Source organism: Molossus molossus, unplaced genomic scaffold (genome assembly GCF_014108415.1).
Source record: "Molossus molossus isolate mMolMol1 unplaced genomic scaffold, mMolMol1.p scaffold_m16_p_10, whole genome shotgun sequence".
In the NCBI taxonomy this organism is placed as follows: domain Eukaryota; kingdom Metazoa; phylum Chordata; class Mammalia; order Chiroptera; family Molossidae; genus Molossus; species Molossus molossus.
This window is the reverse complement of record NW_023425345.1, coordinates 86,643,015-86,659,985: the sequence shown is the minus strand read 5'-3', so window position 1 is coordinate 86,659,985 and position 16,971 is coordinate 86,643,015. Positions and strand designations below refer to the sequence as shown.

Genomic DNA, 16,971 nt, shown 5'->3' with positions numbered 1-16,971 from the left:
TAAATGGTTTCTCTGTTCAGTACAGCAGATAGAATGGAACTTTCATGGTATCCCATTTTTCAAAAGAACAGAATACCATTCAGTTTGTTGTTGTTGTTAATCCTCACCTGAGGATATATTTCCTTTTTTTTTTTTTAGATTGAGTGGAAGAGGGAGAAAGAGAGAGAGGGAGAGGGAGAGGGAGAGGGAGAGGGAGAGGGAGAGAGAGAGAGAGAGAGAGAGAGAGAGAGAGAGAGAGAGAGAGACATTGATGTGAGAGAGACACGTCGATTGGTTGCCTCCCACACAGCCCCGACAGGGCTGGGGATTGAACCTGCAACCCAGGTACATGCCCTTGACCAGAAATCAAACTCTTGATTCTGGTCCTCAGGCAGATACTTTAATTGCTGAGCCAAATTGGCCTGAGCACCATTGAGTTTTAATAGAGATTTTAGTGGTGATGTTATCATATTTAGGTGCCCAGTTAATCTATAGAGGCTTTATAATGTCTGAGGAAGAATTTGGTGTATAAGACCATTCATTTACCTGATTTTCTTCTTTTCTTACTCCTTAGCACTCAAAAATCCAGCCTTATTTTCAACTCTGAAAGATTAAGGTTTTGATCAGCTGTCCTCATGCTTTGTTTTCAGTAACAGATTAGATTGTATAACAGGAAAAATAAAGCTGATAGTTTAAAACAGCATTTAGAAATATGCATCCAGTTAAATCTATTTGCCCCTTGACCATATACTTTTTAGATGAAAATACTAGTTTTGAATTTATGACCTGTAAGTAATTAATTTATCCCAGGACCAAACTATTAGTACCAATATAACTGAGTTGCATTTGAAAATAAAAAAATTGAATCTCTCTCATTCCATATGTAGTTATTTGTTATAACCAACATATTCCTTTTGATTTTCCACAACAAGTATTTGCCATTTGTTTTCCAACACTGAGTCATTCCAAATGAAATAATTTATTAAAAACGGAATAATTAATTGCACAATTCTATTTTTTGTTGACTTTAATATTTTATGGTATTGAAAGCAAATATTATGTCAGAATAACAGACTTAACTTATTTTGCTTGATATTTTTCAATCCTTGAAAAAGATATTGGGCCCAATATTCTTAGACTTATTTAAAAAGGTTTTTGATTAAAAATCATTTTTTTTTTTGGTTAATCCTCACCTGAGGATATTTTGTCCATTTATTTATTTTATTTTTTTAGAGAAAGTGGACGGGAAGGAGGGAGGGGGGGGAGAGTGAGAGAGAGAGAGAGAGAGAGAGAGAGAGAGACATTGATGTGAGAGAGACACATCGATTAGTTGCCTCCTACACACACTCTTTGCCCAAAGCTGGGGATCAACTTCCAACCCAGGTATGTGTCCTTGACTGGGAATCAAAAATGTGACCCTTCAGTGTATTGGCCAACACTAACCATTGAACCACACTGACCAGGGCAAAACATTTTTTAAACATTATATAATTTGGGATACTTTTAAAAACTGTTCTATAGAGATATGATATGCCTATTATGTCCACTGATGTGAGATATTTTGCATTGGTTGGATGATCTATTATTTGGTCAAAGTCCTGTTATACATATTTTAATATTTGGAAGTAGTAATATAAATTGAATTATATGCTCATATGCTCATTTTTGTTGTTGTTGACCACTGCCAGATTTGGTTTCTTTATTCAGTGACTGATTTTAGTGAGCTATAGGATTTTTAATAATAGATTTTATGACTTTGTATAGACATATTGTGCACAGAGTGTTAAACTAGTTTTAATTCATGCTATCAGTATAATTTAAAAGAGAAAGAGGGTCATTAACTTTCTTACTACCAATTTAAGATTAAGTTTTCTTATTTCCCTTCTATCACAAGTAATGATGCACAACTTCAAGATAGTTTGCTAAATCTATTTTAGAGCAACATTTTATAAATTTAATATTAGCAATGCATTTATAAAATTTTTAGTATCTCTGGAACAAGAATTAAAATATTGAATTTGGGGGCAGGGATTTAAAAGAATCACTATTAAAAGTGTTCAGAAAATGCATGTGCTCTTGATCGATAGTAGCTACTATTGATTTAATATATAGAATCAATATATTTTTTTTATCCTCACCTAAGGACATTTTTTTCATTTTTTGTTCATATAGAGTGGGAGGGATAAAGAGGAAGAGAGAAAAAGAGAGAAACATCAATGTGAAAGGAACACATTGAGTGGCTGCCACCCGCACGACCAACCAGGGCCGGGGACAAACTGCAACCAAGGTACGTGCCCTTAGCGGGAACTGAACCTGGGTCTCTCTGGACCGTGGGCCGACACTCTAACTGCTGAGCCAAACTGGCCAGGGCTGGAATCAATATTTTGTCAGAGCAATGAAACTCAAGTTTTATAATTGAGTATGAATAGGAAAAATTATATCAATAATGTGATGAAAAATGACATTGGGTTAAGGCATTGCACAATAACATTATTGTATTACTTTATTACTGCATGCAATAAAAAAAAAAAAAAAAGAATGCTCAAGGGTCTGCCATGCTTGCTGGGGGTGCGTCCACTTGGTTCTGGCAGCCACTGGCCCCAGCTCCTCCTAGCCCAGCACCTAGCCATACCCTAGGCCCCAACCCCCAACCCCACTGCCCCATCCTGAGCCTGATTGCATGGTCACATATCGCTTGACATCTGAAGAAGTATTTGGTGTGGATGAGACACCTAGGGCTGATATTCTGAACTACTTAGTAAAAGAAGGCCAGTAAAGGAAGAAATTGCACTTAGAATTATCAGTGAGGGTGCTGCCAATTTTGTCAAATAGAGAAAATCATAACAGAAGTAGAGACTCTAATTGCAATGAGTGGTGATATCCCTGGCCAACTTTTTTATCTGATGAAAGTTTTTGAAGTAGAAGGATCACCTGCTAATCCATAATACCTTTTTCTTTGTGATTATATGGATAGAAGTTGTTTTAATATAATGTGTGTTTTATATTTATGGGTCATGAAGACTCTATACCCGAATACATTATTTCTTCTGAGAGGCAATAGTGAATGCAGACACCACACTGAATATTGTACCTTTAAGAAGAAATGTAAAATTAAATATTTAGAAAGAGTCTATGAAGCTTGCATGGAAGCTTTAAAAAAATATTTTTCTTTATTGATATTAGAGAAAGAGAGGAAGGGAGAGATAACATCAGTGAGAGATAACATCCATTGGCCACAACATGGGCATATGCCTTGACCGGGGATCAAACCAGTGACCTCTTGGTGCACGGGTTGACGTTCAACCACTGAGCCACACCGGCCAGGCGCATGAAAGCTTTTCAAAGCCTGCCTCTTGCTGCACTCTTGTTGTTCTAAATCCTCACCTAAGGATATTTTTTCCATTGCTTTCTAGATAGAGTAGAAGTGGGCGGGGGGAGAGAAATGTGAAAAAGGCACATGGATTGGTTGCTTCCCTTTGGTCTGTGGGCCAATGCTCTAACCGCAGACCCAAACTGGCCAGGGCACTTGCTGCATTTTTAAACCAAAAATGTGTGTTCATGGTGGACTTTCAGCAGAAATATACACACTGGATGATATTAAGAGACTAGATAGATTCAAAGAGGTACCGTCTGATCCTTCTGAAGACATTGAAAATAAGAAATCACAAGAACATTTTAGTCACAGTACAGTTAGAGGATTTTTTTTTTTTTTAATTTTTACCTGAGGATATTTTTTCATTGATTTTTCAGATACAGTAGAAGGTAGGGAGGGGGAGAGAGAGAGAGGGAGAGAAACATCAGTGTGAGGGAGACATATTGATTGAATGCCTCCCGTATGACCTGGACTGCCCCAGGAACGAACCTGCAACCCTTCAGTCCACGGGCTGATGTTTAACCCCTGAGCCAAACTGCCAGGGCAAGATGTTCTTATTTTTGTAACTACCTAGCAGGGTGTAAATTTTTGCAAAACAAGAATTTGTTACCAATTATTAGAGTTCATGAAGTTCTAGATGCAGGCTACAGAATGTGCAGGAAAAGTCAAATTACAGGCTTCCCGAGAACATTACTTATGCACTCACTTGCCAAAAGATTTGTGCAAGGTTTTGCACCCTGCTAGAGAGATGCCAGAGCTGTTTTTCCTGTGATGTTTGTCAAATGTTCTATGTACCATAGTTTTTAACATGCTGTTTTCTTCCTCTGCAGAAGCACCTGCTTTCCTAAATCTGTCTGTCTTTAGGTGAGCAGCATGCATCTGTGAAAGTACATACAATTAAGTCACTCTACCTGACCCTTGGCTGTCTTTTGATGTAGAAGAAACTTTGTAGCACCTTGGTTTGAGGTTTGCTAGTTTGTTATTGCACTTTGTGCTTTCTGAACATAAAGGAGTTCAATTTAAATCTTACATCAAACTAAAAGAGTGTGATGGTGTCTTTATTTTGTATGAATATATATATTATATATATATTTTATATATAAAAAAAATATATAATGTATGCTCAAATATTCCAATGGTTAAATTGCTTTCTTTTCTGAGATTGTGTAAATACAGGTAGATAAAATGCTGAATTTTCTGAGCATAATAAAGCATAATAAAACATAAAGAAAATGATTTCTTTCAGCTATATTTCTTCATAAACTTTGTGTATATATGACATACATAATTATATACATAGAAAGAAAATATAGTTCTTAATTGTCTGGAATTATTTAATAGAGATATTTGAGAAATAAGATATTGCAAAAAACTTAATGAATATAAATGCCCATTTTCTATTTTCCTACTTTGTTTACCAAAATTTGCAAATGATGTCCTAATATTTGATTCAAAAATGCACCAGTTTCAGGGGTAACCTAGAAGAAATAAAAGTATAATATATAGCTGAAGCTGTAGACTATAGAATCAATTACTTTTGGGGCTATAAGTAGGCTACCCAAAATCTTAGCACTAGTTTAAAATTTAATCAAGAAAACTCTCTACCTGTTTAATCAGTATAATTTAGGTGGAATGCATTTATAGTAGTGGTATTAAGGGCCATTTTCAACTCAAGAGTCCTCTATTACCATTTTATGTCAATTTATGTTATTTGGGGTAAAAATGTTTCTAAATAAATGTGCGTGTGAGCATTGCGTGTGTGTGTGTGTGTGTGTGTGTGTGTGTGTACTTGTACATAATATATGATTTAGGTTAGGGAGTAGATATTTCCCCAGTATTTTATATATATACCAAAGAATGTTGCCCAAACCTGGACCCATCATGGAAGATATAGTTAACATGGAAGTTGCATAAACTAGAGGATGGTGGTTTGTGACACCACATAAAAGAACTTTATAATGCATGTTTGAGTCACTATTCATGTCTGGTCTCAACTTGGAAATTCAGAAAGAAGTATTTTTATGAAACCTTGGAATGAATAAAGATGAAGTAAAGGCAAGATGGTGTGGAGTTGATGGTCTGTATTTATTTTACTAATAGGCAGCACTTACTAATAACACTTAACAAGTAAAAACCCATACTATATTCCAGGCACTTTAGTAAACTCTTTACATATTTACCTAATTTAACCCTCACAGCAACTTCACAAGATAAGTATTATGATTATATGAGCTTTATAGTTGAGAATAATGAGACACAGTACAGGTAAGTATCAGTCACTCATAATGCCTGGAAGCACCATTCACATGATTAAGAATGCAGTATTCAATAGAATGCAAATTTTACCCTATGTTATTATGCAAGGAACAGCCCTACCAAGATGACAGCTTGTAAGAAAAGGAAGCTGGAGTATAATCAAAGTTCTGAGTCTGTGTTTTTCAATATTTCACCTATCTTAGAAAATACTACTATTCTAGAAATCCAATTTTCTCTTTTAACTTAATTATTTTTATTCAAAATTTCATCAGTCATAAGCAGTCTATGAATATGGGTACAAATCTTCTGGTGTGGACGAAAATGACTCCGGTTGCTGCCACTGTGCTTATTGAATCGAAGGGTCTCATGGTCTGTCCATTTCGGCTGTCAGTTCATTACTTTCATTCTAGTAAATTATAGCTCATCCTCCATATTATTTGGGTGTCTCTTTCATAAAACAATTTTAAATCTTGGGAAAAATTGCTGATGATCTGGTTCGTAGATTTTAGAAAGCTTCATACCAGTTCGGTAATTCATAGATCAATACACATGGTTTTAATAACCAATTATATCAGACCTTGGCCAGGAACAGAAATATCTTTTAAAAATATTGTTTTTCATGGAAAAGAGATTTAAGTTTAATTATTTCTACTTATGCTCCCCCTTTATGGAGTTCTACTTGCTAAGTTCTTGAGAGTTGATGAGATACATGATATATATCATAAGGAAAAAAAAGAGCTTTTTATGAAAAGCCATTTTAACATAGTGCTCAAGGAAGCTGTTCATTGAGGTCTCTGTTGGCCATTTTTCTGTGTTAATGTAGTAAAAACATTTTTTTTTTTTATCCTCACCCGAGGACATTTTTCCATTTTTTTTTTTTGTTCAGGTAGAGTGGGAGGAAGAGAGAGGAACAGAGAGAGAGAGAGAGAAACATCGACGTGAAAGGAACACATCGAGTGGCTGCCACCCGCACAACCGACCAGGGCCGGGGACAAACTGCAGCCGAGGTACGTGCCCTTAGCGGGAACCGAACCCGGGTCTCCCAGGACCGCAGGCCGACGCTCTAACCGCTGAGCCAAACCGGCCAGGGCATAAAAACATTTTTTTTTTTTTATGAGAATACTTGTCTATGGAGATTATATCATTTCCCTTTTCCCCCTGTTCAGCCACAAGTTCTCATCGGGCATTTCAAATTTTACAATAAAATATTAATTATAACCCAAAATGTTCAAACCCCAAACCCTTATGTTTATTAAGGCATATATATATATATATATATATATATATATATATATATATATGATTGCTGAGGTCTAAATACTTTCCAGAGAATATGTCAGTATATTGTTGAAACTAAACTTTTATCAGTATTTGAGAAAAACAATATTATAGGAGGATAGCCAAAAATAAAAAGTTCTTCTGAAGACTGTGAAATATCCTAATATTATTGTTGGGAATATTTTCTTATAAAAAATACATTTCTAGCTTACAATATAATGCAAGTTCTTGGGTATCCATAAGACTTTAATAAATAAACATTGCCCTGGCCGGTTTGGCTCAGCGGTTAGAGCGTTGGCCTGCAGTACAGAGAGACCCGGGTTCGGTTCCGGCTGGGGGCATGTACCTCGGTTGCAGTTTGTCCCCAGCCCTGGTTGGTCGTGCGGGTGGCAGCCACTCGATGTGTCCCTTTCATGTCGACATTTCACTCTCTCTCTTCCTCTCTCTCCCTCCCACTCTATCTGAACAAAAAATGAAAAAATGTCCTTGGGTGAAGATAAAAATAAACAAACAAACAAACATTAGAGTAAGTTGATTCAACTGTGCTGCTCATTTGTCCTAGAAGAGCAGGACTAATTTATAAGAATGTAAAAATTCTCTATCATTATAATACATTATTTATCAGTCATTGCTATTTGAGAACTGATCAATATTCATTATAAATAGAATCTTTAATTTAAAAGAAAAAGATTATATGTACTAGAAAAATTACAAAGTGGGCAAAAACAATTAAGTCAACCATTTGATTATTTGAAGATGACATAGATAATATATCCTTTTAATTTGTAATCTCATGGTTATAGTTACACATATTCATTTATATCAACAATGCAGGTGTATGTGTGGGATGGGTACTGACAGTCACTCAATATCTACCAAACACAGGCTACCCAGTAGTAGATAGAATTTTGATGAATATGTCAATGTTCTGCTTATAGGAAAAAAGGAACCACTTGACTCCCTTGCAAATAGGGATAGTCGTATAATCTATTTCTGGATTAATAAGACACAGGTGATTTATTCCAAGCAAACTCCACCTCTACCTGGTACTCTCTCTTCTTCATGTAAGACTATGGTTAAATGCCATCCTCAGAGCTGAAACAACAATTTTGTGATCTTAAAAGTAAAAGAAGATAAGGGCATCAGAGCAGCTTAACACAATCTTAACAAAGGAAAACCAGAAATAGTATAGTCCTGATCAAAAAAATATTCATTCCGGGCCCTGTCTTGCTGGACAGCACAATGTTATGCAAAGGCTGAGTCAAGGCCCTGGGTTCTTCCATTTCCAGCTAGGGTAACGTTTGACCAGACAGTGCACTCCTCCAAGACTTCTACTGTGTCTAAAATCAAGAGGTTAAGCTCAATTAATATTTGACAAAGGTGGCAAGAGCATACAATGGAGTAAAGACAGCCTCTTTAATAAATGGTGTTGGGAAAATTGGACAGCTACATGCAAAAAAATGAAACTAGACCATCAACTTACACCATACACAAAAATAAACTCAAAATGGATAAAAGACTTAAATGTGACCTGTGAATCCATAAAAATTCTAGAAGAAAATGTAGGCAACAAAATTTCGGACATCATACGGAGCAGAATTTTCACTGATACATCACCTAAGGCAACAGAAATAAAGGAGAAAATGAACACATGGGACTACATCAAACTAAAAAGCTTCTGCATAGCAAAAGAAACAATCATCAAAATGGAAAGGCAACCCACTGTATGGGAGAACATCATTGCCAATGATGTATCAGATAAGAGGTTAATTTCCAATATATAGAGAGTGCTCATACAACTCCACAAAAGGAAGACAAAGAACCCAATTAAAAAATGGGCAGATGAGCTGAATAGACACCTCTCCAAACAGGATATACAAATGGCCAAGAGACATATGAAGAAATGCTCAACATCACTAATCATCAGAGAGATGCAAATTAAAACAACAATGAGGTATCACCTCACACCTGTCAGAATGGCAGCCATCAATAAATCATCAAACAACAAGTGTTGGCGAGGGTGTGGAGAAAAGGGGACTCTAATACACTGCTGGTGGGAATGCAGACTGGTGCAGCCACTATGGAAAACAATATGGTGCTACCTCAAAAAATTAAAAATTGAACTTCCATTTGACCCAGTGATCCCACTGCTGGGAATATACCCTAAGAAGCTTGAAACACCAATCAGAAAGAATATATGTACCCCCATGTTCATAGCAGCACTATTTACAATATCTAAGATCTGGAAACAGCCCAAGTGTCCACCAGTAGACGAATGGATAAAAAAGCAGTGGTACATATACACAATGGAGTACTATGCAGTGGTAAGAAAGAAAGATCTCTTATCCTTTGAGACGACATGGAGGGACCTGGAAAGTATTATCCTAAGTGAAAGAAGCCAAGCAGAAAAAGACAAATACCACATGATCTCACTTATATACGGAATATAATGAACATCACAGTCCGAGGAATACAGTAGACCCAGAAACATGGAAGTAGGGCACAGACTGACATCCCTCAGAAGAGGGGGTGGGGGGTTGGGGGGTGGGAAGAGATAAACCACAGAACTTATATGCATGTGTGCATGACCAATGGACATGGACAACTAAGCCGGGGACGGGGCGGAGGTGGGGTGGGGTGGGGGGTGCCAATGGGGTAAAAAGGTAAAATATCTGTAACAAAAAAATAAATAAAAAATTCATAAAAAAATAAAATAAAATAAAAATCAATGTCATGGTGAAAGTAAAAAAATCAAGAGGTTAATCTAAATAATTTAATTTTAACTGAGGGAGCGGAAGATCAAAAGTTCTAGGTTGTAGTTTTATATTGTATATGTAATAATATGTTCTTATAGTTGCAAAGATAAATTATATACGTATATGTGTGTGTGTGTGTGTGTGTGTGTGTGTGTGTGTGTATAAACATAAACTTGATGGTCCCTACACCAATTTGAATAGGAAAACATATTCCAATGATAATCAATAAAAAAGTGGCAAACATCCCATGGAAGAGTTATCATATTCTGATAGGTGGCATTATACTTTTAAATTTATCAAAAGAAGATTCAGCTTATAGTACATTGAATCATTCTTCCATTTGATTATCATTTTTTTTTGGTTAATGCTCCTCTGAGGATATTTTTTTCCACTGATTTTTCTTTTCCTTTTTTTAGATTGAGTGGAAGGAAGGCAGGGGGTTGGGGGGCAGAGAGAGAAAGATCAAAGTCAGAGAGACATCGATTTGTTGCCTCCTGCATGTGCTTAATGGGGTCTGGGATGAACCTGCAACCCAGGTATGTACCCTTCACCAGGAATTAAACCAGTGACCCTTCGGTGCATGGGCCAATGCCCTAACCACTGAGCCACACCAGCCAGGGCCCACTTGATTCTTAAGGGGCTTTTAAAGTTTCATCATTTTACTTGGCCGGTATGGCTCAGTGGTTGAGCGTCGACCCATGCGCCAAGAGGTCACCAGTTTAGTTCCTGATCAGGGCACATGTCCAGATTGTGGGCCAAATTCCCAGGGGGAGAAATGCAGAAGGTGGCCAATCAATGTTCTCTCTCATCAATGTTTCTATCTCTCTCCCTTTTTCTTCCTCTCTCTCTAAAACCAATAAAAATAAAGTTTCATCATTTCATGATTAATGATCAATATCACAACGTAGTTGCCATTAGAGCTGAAAAATTCCCAATTTCAAGCTCAAAGTTCTTTCTTATGTCCAGTCTATTTATGTATTTATTTATAATAATATAAGCCTTTATTTGCAACTGGATACAGGATATAATGTAAATATGTGAAAATTTGGAAATTATTCCTTGAAAATTTAAATAAGGACCTTCTCTGATTGTCATTGCCTTTTAAATTTTATAGAGTTGGAAGAACTTAAAAGTAGTCAAATAAGAAAAGTTGAGACCCTGGATTTTTAGAGCTACAGCCTTGCATTTCTCTATGAAAGTGCTTCTTTATGTGTTTTCAATATACTCTCACATTTTCACAGTTCAATCTGATAGCTGTCACCGAAGGCTGGGAGGAAATACGAGCGCCTATAACCAGCCCTCTGAAATAGAGGCTTGGATTTCGGATGAGCTTCAAAATCTCCTTTCTTCTCATGCAGATAGTCTGTAGTGAATGATGTGCCTCTTCTCATCTTCACGGTACATATCCATGAAAAAGTTCAAGAAAGAGTGAAATGTCAAAAACTGAGAACGGCACGGGAAGCTAAATGCAAAAGAGACCTATTTGTCACAGTGCAGGACCGTTCCCACTTAGTGCCTTGTCCATGGTGAGGTGTTGACAGATTGTCCCTGGACCAACGGCCACCCCCCACCCCCGTCCGAATCAGAGCACCGCAGAGACCCACCCTCCCCAGGCCCCCCGTCTCTCCGATCTGTTTGTAAGACACAGCTTGAAGAAGACACTGACCGCAGCGCCATCCTGCTGCGCCCCCTGATTCCACGATACACAGCACTGCCCTTCACTCCCCCACAGGCTCAGCCACCATCTGGTGACAGTCAGTCAACCGCTTTTCCTTCGCGGATCCTCCAAGCATACAACACGGAGTAGCTGGGATGGCAGGAGCTACGATGTGACACGGGGACATATTGTAACACGTGACACTAAATTGCCAAAGGACAAACTTGTCAGGAAAGAAAGATAGGAAGAGCCCAGAGCACTGCAGGCTTTGAAGTGCAGTGTTCCAGTTATTTTTCTTTTTTTTTTTCTTTATTGATTTTTAGAAAGAGAGGAAGGGAGAGGGGAGAGAGATAGAAACATCAATGAGAGAGAACATCAATTGGCTGCCTCCTGCACTCCCCTTACTGGGTATGTGCCTGGACGGGGAATCGAACCTGGGACCTCTTGGTGCATGGGTCTGTGCTCAACCACTGAGCCACACTGGCCGGGCCAGTTCATTATTCTCAGCGTGAGAACAAATATAAGCCCTCACTGCGGGTTTTTCTTTTCTGCAGTCCAGTGTCTCACTTACGCTTTGATGGCTGAGGTGTTCACTTCAGGGAGGTCACCTTGCCAGCCACATGAGTAGAGAAAGGGAGAGACTTGGGTTGATTTTTATTAAGTGACCATTTGGGCCATTTGTTTTTTCTCTTCCCAATGTCAGATTTCCACTCTTATGTTTTAAATTCACCAGTAAAGAATGAGTCTGCAAAATCTTAGACTCCTCACCCTTGACCCCAATGAAAGTAGAACCCCAGGCCTCTCTCTCTCTCTCCCCCACCCCCCGTGACCTTGGTGCATGGCCACACGTGTATCATGTAATTTTCAGCTCTTATAGATAATAAACTTTGTCTCTTTCAAAGTTTCCTGACTGTTACTGCTAAGGGCATCTTGCAATCATAGTAAGAGCCACAGGGGCTGGTCCAGCCACAGCATCATTCTCCCCAGTCAGAGAGCCCACAGGAGAGTGAGCTTCTGTTTACCAGCCCAACTCTCAGTAAATCTCTGCTGGATGTCACGGAGCACATTAGGGTCCTAGTGCATCAGCCTGGCCTCCTGCTCTGGACATGAGTATGTAGTCCCCTAGAGCAGAATATGCACCGGTGGAGGGTAAGAAAGTCTCGGATCCACCAACGATTAGGCCCAGACTCATCACACCCCATCCGCAGATAACTGAATATTCAACAAAGTAAATGAACAAACAAATAGAACAAGGCCTTAGAAAAGGCAAAAGCTGTCATGAAGAATGAGAGCAAGAGCTTAATTTTGAAAAGTGTTTTCTAAAAGAACGAGTAAATTTATAACCAATTTGGAGTATTGATTATGTTTTCAGCAAGATACACATAACATTAGCATCTATAAAAAGGAAACGAGAGTCATCAAGATGAGACCAGCTTGAAAGTCATTCAACAGATATTTGTTCTGATGGAGGAGATCCACACATAAAATTTATTTTAAAAAATTCTCCTCATTTCCAAAAAACATATAAGAAATGAAAATATATAATTGTTGCTAAAGAGCACCATCGATGCTGCAGAAAATCAATTCAGAGAAAGTGCAAAGGAAACGACAAAAATATAAAGGCAAAGACAAAGAATGAAAACTAAAAGAAGTTTTACCCTAAATATTTCAAAGTGTAATCAGAAAACAAACAAAAATCTTCAGAAGGAACAACATATTTAAAGAGAAGTCATCTCTAGAGGAAAAGAAGAGTCTGCAGAGGGCAATCAAAATTCCTAAAAATAGAAACAAGGTTCACATATCCTGGTAATTTTCTCCCTTAATTTCAAGGCTACTAAAGAAGATACTCTGTACTTACCCATGAGGGACTGCTCCCCAGAACGGGTTTCTGATCTTGAAATTGCTCTCAGCATCTCATTGCCTTGCTCTCATGTGAGCTCATAGTCTTGGTTTGCATTCTTCATTTTATAAAGAGGGGAACAGAGAATATAGGAACCTAAAAGACAAGATTAAAATATATTAATGAATAGCAGAGCTGAAATTACATGCCTGGTCTTATTACCATAGTTAGCAAAATATTAAGGAGAAGCAGGCAAAACGGATGTCAGACCTGTGGAGCTTGGTCAGCTGGGAAGCAGTGGCCTATTGTTTCAGCAGGAGGTTACAGCTTTACACTGCTCCCTGGAGAGCCACCAGTCCAATTCCCAGAGATGAGTGGGGGAAGGGATAGGACAAACCGGAGGGTAAGTCCATGCACAGCAGAAGTCAAATTGGCATAGGGAGAGCCCGGCCAGTGTGGCTCGGTGGTTGAGCATCAACCCGTGCACCAAGAGGTCACATGGTTTGATTTCTGGTCATGGCACATGCCCAGGTTGTGGGCCCAATCTCCATTGGGGGGCATGTAGGAGTGACCAATCGATGTTCTCTCTCATCAATGTTTCTATCTCTCTCCCTCTCCCTTCTTCTCTCTTTAAAATCAATAAAGGAAAAAAAAAATGGCACAAGAAGAGGTGTTTGACCATAGAGGCCCGTCAGTCTAATCTGAGAAAGGAATCATTAACTAGGGATGAGGACCCATCAGAAGCTTACAAAAGCTTGGAAAGCTGATTGGTTATTTTGAAAAAGCTCCTGGTTAAAAATCCTAGGTGAATAGAGAAACTCTCTGCCTCTCTCTCTCTCTCCCTCTCTCTCTCTCTGTCACACACACACACACACACACACACACACACACACACACGTCTCTCTCACCTGGGAGCACATGACCATGCAGGTCTAGCAGCAATTGGGGCCTGTAGACCAGGCTGGCTACAAAAGACTAGGTTTTAATATGACACAGAAACTCTAGACACTGGCCTTTGTCTTGGCCTTGCTGAAACACGGTTGGACTTTAAAAAAAAAAATTTATGGCAGGATGGAGGAAGATGGAAAATTGAAAACCCAGGAGGGGAACTTCTTTGATTTTTGCATCACAAATAAATCATCTTGCCACACCACAATCTCCCATGCATGGATCTGTGAAATGCTTTTCTCAGGATCAAGTGGAACAACCTAATTTCTACCGACAATATTCTGGGTGAATGTCAGCTTAGAAATCATTTCACAACATGAAATCTTTCCTTACTTGTTCACTACAATTCTATTCAAAAACACTGTTGCACATGAAATTAACTTCAATCCAGCTGATTTTTTAAAATTAACAATATGGATGAAGAATGACAATGACATTTAATAAGGTAGTTGAGGAAGGTAAACGGACTAACTTTGCTCACCTGTTACTTTTATTCAGAGAAAGTTTTTCATACAATGATTTTGAAGATTGTTTTTATTTTATTTTAAATATGGGGAAATTTTTAAATGACATGTCTAATTTGTTATAACACTTAGATCAGAAGAACTATTGATCGACAAATTGTGTCTGCCGGTGTACTTACTTCCAATTAATAAAGTCCTTAAAGTATAACTATAACATTTTTATTGTTCTCTTTAACAGTCAATTACAATTGCCTCTAATTGACTGTTTCTATGAATTCTACTCTGAATACTAGTGAGTGATCTGAGACATTATAGAAAGTATAAACTGCCTACCACAGTTTCTGGTAGGTAGTCAATGTTCAATAATTGTTTATTTGATTTTCACTTATGTTTTATTAGATCACATGTCCTGTGACATTGCTAATTCAGTGTTTAAAAAGTGCCCTCATTAGAGAGAAATCTGGGGGCATTGAGAAGAGTCTTTCGGGGACACGCACTTCTTCTCTTCTATTGGAACGCCTTCAGCTCATCCAGCGTTTTCCAGATGGAGTGAATTAATGCACCATATTGTTGCTGCCTCAAACATGCTCATAGTAGCACATTAGGACTGCTGTTTATTTATTTTCCATCTCTCCCATCCAATGAAAATCCAGGAGCTCCCACATAGGCGATTTTTCACTGAGTTTGTCTTTGTGAAACAAACAGATGTTAGAATCTTAGAAACACTGTACTTTATCTCGGGTAAGAGGAAGCAGAAAATATCAGCTGTTGCTTAATGTTTTCCCATAAAATTTCTGTTCTATTCAAAGCTATTTTCTTATTCTAATATAAGAGAATCAGCATCCTTTGATATGTACGAGTAGCAAAAGTCAGAAACAAGAAGAATTTGATATGTTTTCTATTTTGTTTCTACTTTTTTATTCCTTGGTTTTATGGTGTTTTTTTTTTTTTTGGTTTCTTAATTTTACAAATTACACTAAATAGAAGAGACCAAGTGTTACTTTTAAAATTCACAGTCAACATTTTCATTGTACTGTGCTTTTCCTTTAAAAACAAAAGTTCATCACAATACTTTGATTTAATAACACTGATTTGACTTACCCATTCCTCTGTGCAATTTCCCCAGCCAGCTCATCTAAAACTTCAAGATATATTCCTCTAACACTCCCTAATTTTATTTTTCTCTTAACCTCATATCATTATAATTTTTTCCTTAATTTTTTGCTTGTATGTTTTACCAATCAAAAGATAAGCTTCATGAAGGAAGATCATTACTGTGTTGTTCACTTCTGTATCCTTAGGGACAACAGTACCTGGCACATGGTAAGTATTCAATGAATGCTAACAATCACTCTCTCCAGGCCTATAATTGGAAAAAGTAGAGGAAAACATTTCCAGTTCTTTTTTCACAACTTTCTGAATAATAAGATAATAGGTGAATTTTCCTTTCCTTTTATTTTTTTTTGTTTTGTTTTAAAATGGTATGCTGCAAACTTTTTGTGGTAAAATTGAATTTCTATCATTTTTCTCACTGATTGATAATTTCGAAGTTTAGGGTCTAAGCAATTGTTATTCTCATCAGATCATATTCTCATGCTTCCAAAAATGGAAAGCATCGTCAATGACCTCCATAGGTAAAACCAATGACACTGTTATTATAGTGCAGAGCAACGTGGCAGATGTAATCATTTATTTACACCAGGATAGGGAAGTCTGAGGCTGGCTCTTGTGTCAGACCCTTGTAGGTGGACAGACACTCCAGCAGAAGAGCAAGGCCAATCTTCTGTATAGGAAGAGATGAAGAGGAAGGATCTACAAAAAGAGTCACAGGATAGAAGAGCCAGGTGTGCAATATTCAGAATTCTAGGTAAATAATGTAAATATTAGGTGGGGGAAACTGATGACCATGGATTCGAAGGCCTTGCTTTGAACTCAAAGAACGTATATGTATGTATTCATAATGTGCACAGACAATAGGATGGTGAAGGCCGGGGGTGGGACAGGGGTTGGGAGGAGGGAGTCACTGGGTAAAAAAGGGGGGAGAGCTGTAATATTTTAAACAATAACGATACATTTTTGAAAAGTTTAGGTGATGATTCTCAAATACAGTTATGGGAACTTGAAAAATCTACTTGGGTCCTCAACTGTTACAGTACTGGCACATGGTGGAAGCTGGCAACTTACAGAAATCACAACGTAAAACAGTGAACAAGGCAGAAACCTGAATCTAAGTGACACTCATAATAACAGGAAGAGAGTAGACATCGGCTCTGAACTAAGGTATTCAAGACTATTATTTAAAAAAAGAGGATACATTTTGGCTAATGCAGAAGCCCAGTGTTCAGATCTTGGATTCATTGTTCCCATTCAGGGACTGTGGATCCAATGTAGAAATGCAACAGTCACTCATGACACAGTGC

The 16,971-nt window shown here is 37.8% G+C and overlaps 1 pseudogene; it reads left to right on the top strand.

Annotated features, from left to right (window-relative positions):
- Positions 1 to 2,659: 2,659 nt before the first annotated feature.
- On the top strand, positions 2,660 to 4,096 carry LOC118623795 (annotated as a pseudogene).
- The last annotated feature ends 12,875 nt before the right edge of the window (positions 4,097 to 16,971 follow it).